The sequence below is a fragment of the Tupaia chinensis genome, unplaced genomic scaffold (assembly GCF_000334495.1).
Source record: "Tupaia chinensis unplaced genomic scaffold, TupChi_1.0 Scaffold000078_1, whole genome shotgun sequence".
NCBI classification, from domain to species: domain Eukaryota; kingdom Metazoa; phylum Chordata; class Mammalia; order Scandentia; family Tupaiidae; genus Tupaia; species Tupaia belangeri.
The window spans coordinates 3,842,862-3,850,962 of NW_006159539.1; positions in this window are offsets into that span (position 1 = coordinate 3,842,862).

An 8,101-nucleotide genomic window follows, 5' to 3' on the forward strand; every position below is an offset into this window, starting at 1 on the left:
GAGATCAACCCCTCCCTACCCCGGGGGGGGATCAGCACATGCAGTCCCTTCTCCCCTACTCTCCTCTTGGGATCTTGGACATGCATGTACATGTATCAGGCATGATTTTTTAAGCTGCTGAGTCAGCCATGTGGGAGTCCAGCTCCTTATCCTCCATGCCACCTGCTGGCCCCAAGAACGTAGATGTGGTTTCAATTCAGTCGTTCCCCTTTTCCCAGGGATATATTCTAACACCCCCAGTGGGTGCCTGAAATCGTGGAGAACACCCAGCCTTACATAGGCTATGCTTTTTCCTGTACATACACACCTAGGATCCAGTTTAATTCGTAAATTAGGCGCAGTGGGAGATGAAATACGGTAATGAAGCAGGGCCAGTTGATAGTGTAGTGTTTAAGGTGGCTAGAACCCATGCAGACAACTGTGCAGTTTGAGTCCTGGATCCAGTGGCTTGAAAACACATGCTGAGCGCTTCTGTGTGTGCGTGCCTAAGGTCCTGAGAGGAGAGTGGAGGAGGAGGGGCCGATGCTTTCTTGCTTTCTCTCTGTCTCTGTCTCTTTCCAGCCAGTGCACATCCTTGGCCCAATAAGTAAGTAAATAAATAAATGATATGCTTTAGAAAAGAAAACTAGGGGTCCAGTAGGTGGCGTGGAGGTTAAAGTGGCTGTGTGCCTGCCACGTGACTGTGTTCACGGTTTGAGTCCTGGACCTCGTGGCTTAAAAATCATGCTAGCCACGTGTGCCCAAAATGCCACGAGGAGCATCGAGGAGAAGGGAACCGTGGCACGGCCATCCCCCTGGGGGGGTTGATTTCTCACTTTCCCTCTCTTTGTCTCTCCAGTGAGCACATGGGTCCTGTAGCAAAAAATCTAAAAAAAAACATAATCAAAACCAAAGAATAATAACACTATAGTGTACTAAAATTATTAAAAGCTTATGAATTGGGCCAGTAGGCGACATGGAGGTTAAGGTGGCCGTATGCCACGTGGCTGAGCTCGTGGTTCAAGTCCCAGACCTGGCAGCTTGAAAGTCGTGCCGGCCTGTATGCATGCTTGCCCAAAGTTCTGAGCAGAGAACGAGGAGAAGGGATTGTGGTGTGGCCCTCCCCTCTAGGGGGTGCTTTTTTCACTTTCTCTCTGTTGTCTTGTCTCTCTCTGGTCAGCTCACGTGTCCTACAGCAAAACTAAAACTAAAGCTTCTTTAAAAAAAAATAAACTAATGAATTGTTTATTTCTGCAGTTTCCCATTTGAATATTTTCAGACCACAGTGGACCATGGGTAACTGAAACCACAGGAGACAACGGCATGGACGGGGGGACCGTGTAGATGCGGCTGCAGCCCGTCCAGGTGACCCTGTCGAGGGAGGCAGGCACTGCCACTTGGGACTGTGGCTTAGGGTGGTGGTTCCCCCTTTGGCCGTGTGTTCAGTTCCCCCTGGAGACTTTACCCAAAGCCGATGCCTGCACTCGACCCAGAGGTACGAATGAGGGGTCTGGGTGCAGCCGGAGCCTGGGCATGCTCAGTGCTCTCTTGGCCGTAGTGGGCCCCCGTTCCCCGGGTCGGTCAGAGCAGGCTCTCCACAGAGGTGTCAGCCTGGCTGCACGTTAGAATCACCTGAAAAACACTGAAAAAGCTGAACTCTGGCCCATTAAATCAATTTCTGTGTGAGACGTTAAAAAAACCATAGACGCTCGGGTCTGCCGTGAGAGGTTGTCGTCTGGTGGGTCTGGCCTGCAGCCCAGCCGTTAGGATTTTGTTCTCACTGATTCCCTTCGGTGTGCAGTGCGGCTGGGAGCTCTGGCTTAGCCGAGAGCAGAGTCCGGTTTGCCGTGTGTTTCCAAGACTGGAGCTGGTCGGTTCGGGCTATACCTCCCCACATGGGAGACATCCTTCAGCTGTCTGGACTCTCAGGCAGCGTCGGAACCCGTGCTGGTGCAGTCAGCCCGTCACGGGCTGTCTGCAGAAAGCCTGCAGACATCATGACTCAGTCTTTCCTTCAAAGAGCCTTTGGTGGTTTTTTTTCTCTCCTTTACTCATGATAGAGCACATGCATACACACGTGAGTGTGTGTGTGCGTGTGTGTGGGTGCTTTCCGCGAGGTCTGACCGTGCTGTGTTAGCCCTCCTCCCGCCCTCCATCTTCCATCCATGGGACCCTGGGCTTTCGCGTGCATGCCTGGTGCGTTTCAGGCCAACCAGGACTGAGGACTTGAACTCTGGTTACCACATGGGAACCAGCGCGTCCTGAGCCCTGCGTTACCCTGCACTGTGGAGCCCACGCCGTTCGTGGTTTCGAGTCTGCACAGCTGTAGTGAGTATCACCTGTGCGTGGCTGTCTCCTGGCTGGGGCCAGCAAAAAGCACATCCTTTTCATCGAGTAACTAGAAAGAAACATCTGGGGAACCAGCAGTTAGCGTAATGGCTATGTCACTGGATTCCCACGTAGTCGACCGCGGTTCGTGTCCCGGACCCGGTGGCTTAAAACTCACGCCGGGCGCGTGTGCGTGCATGCCCAAGATCCCGAGAGGAGAATGGAGGAGAAGGATTGTGGCGTGACCATCCCCCCTGGGGGGTGATTTCTTGCTTTCTGTCTCTATGTCTCTCTCTCTCTGTCTGGCGAGCGCACGCACCCTACAGTGAAAATCTCTCCAAAAAAAAAAAAAAGAAACGTCTGAAATGAACATGCATGTTTACGCCTGTCAGTGCTGTGATGTTCGTAGCGGTGCTCTGCCGTGGGTCTACTGAGTAGCTCCCAAAATTCTAAAGGGCTTTTAATGCTTACTTCTTAATTGAATTCTTATCACTCTGGAGTTAGACGGGGTCTTACGCTTTGCTATGTCCTCACTCCCTAGGAAACGCCTGTTCAGTGAGTGAGTGGATCAGCCAGTGACTGGGTATCTTTTGCAGACGAGGCACCTGCCTGAGCGGGGATGCTGAGGCAGGAGGATTGTAACTGGTAAGGCCTTGTCTAAAAAATAAACAGAGAATCAAAAGGGTTTAGTGGGGGAGTCAGAGAGGAGGTGATGCACTAAGGCCGTGTCAGGATGTATGGAGGGGAGGCCTGGGTTAGAGACAGGCCGTGGAGAGAGAGACAGGAACCCCCAACCTGGTGGCTGTGAGGGGAGGTGAGGTGGAAGGGGCGGACCCCCAGGGGTGGGGCCTGTACCCATCCCTGACACGCGGGACATGGAGAACAGGGGTGCAGGGAAGTCGGAGTGGAGGCCTGGGCAGGGCTGACCCTGCGTGTGGGTGTTATTTTGTGGGCATAGCCACAGCCCAGCTACTGCGTAACCGTCTGCCGAGTTGTCCCCACCAACATCCAAGTGAAGGTCTCCCTAACTGGCAGCAAACCAAGCAGTGCCTTGAACCCCTGCCCAACAAGCCCCACGGCCAGGGGTGGCCACTTGCTAGCTCTGAGCATTTCTCCTGGAGGGCTGCAGGAGGCACTGGATGTGTTAGCTCTGCAAGATCGGGTGCCCGGTACACGGAAGGGCCTTCCAAGATGCCTGTCCGCCCTCCTCTGGAGTGTAGTCAGTGTGTGTCCGAGTCAGGAAGCGTGTTCATTTCTGACGTCACACCTGGTTTCGAGTCCGGGGTTGGGTGACCCTTCTTTCCCATGCACGGTGGGCCTTCCGCAGTGGAATCCCACAGACACTGGGCTAGGACCTGGGGTCTGGCGGGGGACAAGGGTGTTCCCACCTTCAGGTCTCTACGGGGGAGGATGCTCAGGTGAAGAAAGCCTGCTCCTATCGGGGGAAGCTCAAGCAGACCCGCACAGGCCGACATCTTTGACTCGAGGAAACCAGGACATGTCTGGGACACCGAGTTCGGAGGGTCAGAGGGGAGGTGAGACCCTGACGAGCCAGGCGGGCCAGAGCGTGGACGTCTGTACTTCCTGCAGGAGGCGGGAGGGAGCCACAACATGTTTTCGAGGAAGGGAAGGAGAGACAAGAAAGAAAGCCCGTGTTTCAAGTCCCAAAACCAAAACAAACACGTTCAGATGGAGACGACAATGAGACGCCATTTTTTCTTTACAGGACTCCGAGCAGTGACAGAACCATCGGCGTCAGAACCTACCGGGTCCCAGCGATTTGGCCTCGCCTGGTCGTGTCCAGGTGAAGAAAGAGATCCAGAAAAAGGAAGAGGCACACCCAAGGTCATAGGTCAGACAGGTAAGATCCGCAGTGCGGCGGGGGCTGACTCACCCTGCGATGATCTCACTACTTTGGGGGCCACGGTGAACTGGGTTAAGATTCTGGCAGGTGTCGGGGCCGGAAGGAGACGGGGTCTCTCGGCTGTGGAGTCGGCCTTGCAGTTTCCCACCATGGCCACAAGATGTCAGTGTGGATGAGGCTAAGAGGCCAAGGCTTGCCAGGGCCCCACTGTGGAGCTTTGAGGAAGTTTCCAGCTTTCGAAATGCACATTTTAAGACGAGGGGGAAAAACCATAAACGCTCTGTGGTCAGAATGTCAGTTCAATTTTTTTTCTTTATAAAAGAAGTGGTGTATGAAGCCTGTGTAGGAGCTGCTGTAAACAGTTTAGGTTAGCTTACAGCCCCCGGTGGGACTTTTTATAGACATTCCGTCTGTGGAGTCTGGAGTTCTCCCCAGGAAATTGCACCCTGAATCCCAGGGCGGGCCACATGCCCACTGCCATCGGTGAAGGCAGTGTGATGTGTAGAGCAGCGATTCCAGAACCTTCTTTGCTATTTACCAGCCGGGGCTAAGTCTTCTGTCCTCCCTGAAGCCCGGGTTTCTCCGTCGGGTTGCTAGCTGCCCCTCAGCGTCGCTTAGATGAAATGACATGTGACAATGAATTTGAGAGACGCAGGAAGAAAACGGTGCTGAGCTCTGGCTTTGGGGTCAGACAGCTTTGAGGACACTGGTCATCTCCCAGCTGTGTGGTCTCAGGAGGTCATTTCACTTCTGTGAGCTTCCAGTCACTCACTGGTTACAAAAGGGCTAAAGGGCCGGTGGGTCAAGGTGGGTCAAGGTGGGTCAAGGTGGGTCAAGGTGGGTCAAGGTGCTGGACCCACCTGGCTCATTGCGGTTGGCATCTGGGACCTGGTGATTTGAAAATCACACTGGGTGTATGTGCTCAAAATCCCAAGAGGGGAAGGGATTGAGATGTGGCCAGTCCCTCTGGGAGGGTGATTTTTCTCTCTCTCTCTCTCTGTGTGTCTCTCTCTTGCAAGCAGACATACAGCCCCCCCCATCCCCCCCAAAAAAAACCCCCAAAATCCTGCGAGTAACAAAAAACAAACCTAGGTTAGAAAATAAAAAAGGCTACAGTATTACCGGCCTCCTGGGTAACTGGAGACGGGGTGAGGCATGTGCTACGGTCCGGCGTGCTCCTGGGCCGTGGGCTGATCACAGCGACGGCTCTCATGACTGTGTGGCCCTTGGGCACCTCCGCTCAGCTCCGTGCTGCCGGGCACTCTGATCTTTAGACGTCTGTCTCTCCTCCGCACGACGTGAGCACCTTGAAGGCAGAAGCCGCCTGATTTTAAGCTCAGGGTCTGCCGAGTTCAGTGCGAGGCCTGGCTCGTTCCATTCGGTGTTGGGTCTTTTCCCCTCATCTTACGGGGCATGAGCGAGAGCTTAGAGAAGCCAGAGAACTTGCACACGGTTTTGTATGAATCCTTCCCCTGGCACGGCACTAGCCACTCTGAACGGTAAGGCTGTGTTTATGTCTCGGTCAAGGGCAGGAAAACTGATCCCCAGCGGTGTGCCCAGTGTCAGAACGTTACATCATTAATATATTTTTTCTTTTTTTAAGAGAGATTTTTGGTATAGGTTGTGTATGTATGCTTGCCAGAGACACAGAACAAGACGGAAAGGAAAGACAGAAACTGAGAAATCCCCCCTCAGGGGGGTGGCCATGCTGTAAGCCCTTATCCTCATTCTCCCCCTGAAATTTTAAGTGCATACGCACATGTGCCCAGCGTGTGAGTTTCAAACAGGGTCTGGGGGACCAGCAGTTAGCGTAATGGCTATGTTGGTGGACTCCCATGTAGTCGACCGAGGTTCTAGTCCCAGACCCGTTGACTTAAACTCATGCTGGCCACGTGTGCGTGCATGCCCAAGAGCTCGAGAGGAGAAGGGATTGAGACGTGGCCATCCCCCCTCGGGGGTGATTTCTCACTTTCTGTCTCTCTGTCTTTCTGGTGAGCGCCGACCCCCAAAAAAAAAAAAAAAAAAAAAAAAAAAAAAAAAAAAAAAAAAAAACCACAAAAAACAAACAAACAAACAAAAAACCAAAAACCAAAACAAAACAAAACAAAACCCACTGGGTCTGGAAATTGAACTATGATTGGCTGTGTGGGAGTCCAGCACCTTAACCACTACACCACCTGCTGGCCCCTAACATCTAACATCAAAGCTAATGTCTTCTGGGGCTGGCAGGTGGCCTGATAGTGAAGGGGCCCTGGACTCCCACATGGCTGACTGCGTGGGAAATCCTGGACTTGACAGCTTGTGTGCTCTCTCTCTCTCGCTCTCTCTTACTCTGTCCCTCTCTGATCAAATTTAAATAATAAATAAAATAAATTAAATTGAAAAAAATAAAGAGCTAACATCAAAGCACCTGCTCTGTGCCCGGGACACTTCTGAGCTCGAGTTTAATCCTTGCATCTAGCCTGTGAGGGGGGTTTCCACCTTGATCAGAATGTTCCAGGAAACCCGAGGCGTGGAGAGGTTAACCTACCCAGTACGGCCCAGCTCGGAAGTAGCGGGCCGGCAGTTTGCATGAGGGCCAGAGCATTCAGCCAGGAAGCCGTGCTGTGGCTCAGGCAGAAACCCTTCACGCATTTTTGTTGGATTGAACAGAATCAGAAAGATGGGAAATCAGCCACACTGTCGTGCATTATGAAGCGTGACCCTCATTTAAGTTCTATGAAAAAACTGAACTTTTTTGCTCATTTATTTAATTTATTATTAGTACGACTATTTTAAAGTTTTGCTTAAAACTCACCAGAGAAGAACAGAGAGAGAAAGAGAAGGAAAATCAGAAAGCAAGCCACCAGGTCTGATGCTCAAACCGTGGTCTGCCAGGTGGGAGTCTAGCACTTTAGCCACCATGCCACCTGCTGGCCCAGAGACCTGCTTTAAGTGTGCTGTCCTAAGGCAACAGAGAGAACCAAGCCGGTGGGGATGATTGAATGAGGGGGGTAGAAGGGGCCCCTGTGGGGGAAGGCTTGGGGAGCCTCTCGGCCGAGGCAGCAGGGAGCGGTGGAGGGGGCCGTGGAGAAAGCCTGGGAGCTCAGGGCTCCCGGCCCTGTCTTGCATTGAGAGTGGGACTGCAGTCGTTTGCAACACCAGAGACGGATCTGGAGGACATTATGCTGGGGAAATAAGCCCAGACGCAGAACAAGCAGTGCATGACCTCACTTGCGCGCGGAATTTGAAACAGCCGAGCTCGTGGAAGCAGGGAGCAGAGCGGTGGTTGCCAGCCTGGAAGGTGGGGGACACGGGGGACAGTCGTCGGAGAGGACAAGCTTTAAGTCAGGAGATGGGCGAGTTCGGCTCTTGGAATGTGCAGCCCAGGTGGGGATGGCGGGGTCTATTTGTTGAGACAATCACTACACCATGTGTAGGATGGGGGGTGTAGTCTCCAAAAGTTCACAGAACATGCACAGGGTGGGAATGCCATGCATGGATTTCAAACAATTTTTGCACCAAACTAAACTCATACTTTCGTTCCGTTTTCCCATGGGCTTTTGCAAGTTTGCTCATGCCCCACGTCATTGTGGTCATGCCTTGGACATGTACAATCTTCATTTACCAATTAAATCTTTAACTGTGTAGAGGGGCCAGCAGGTGGTGTGGTGGTTAGGGCTCTGTGCTCCTGAGTGGCTACCTGGATCTGGAGGCTTGCTGTCTCTCACTTTCTCTCTCTCTCTGTCTTTCTTTTTCTCTCTCTCTGAACCTGTCTCTCTCTAGTGAGTGTACATGCTCTGTAGCAAATTTTAAAAAATAATAATAAAGGGACCAGCAGTTAGCATAATGGCTATGTCGCTGGACTCCCATGTAGTCAACCGCGGTTCGTGTCCCAGACCCGGTGGCTTAAACTCACGCCAGGCGCGTGTGCGTGCGTGCCCAAGATCC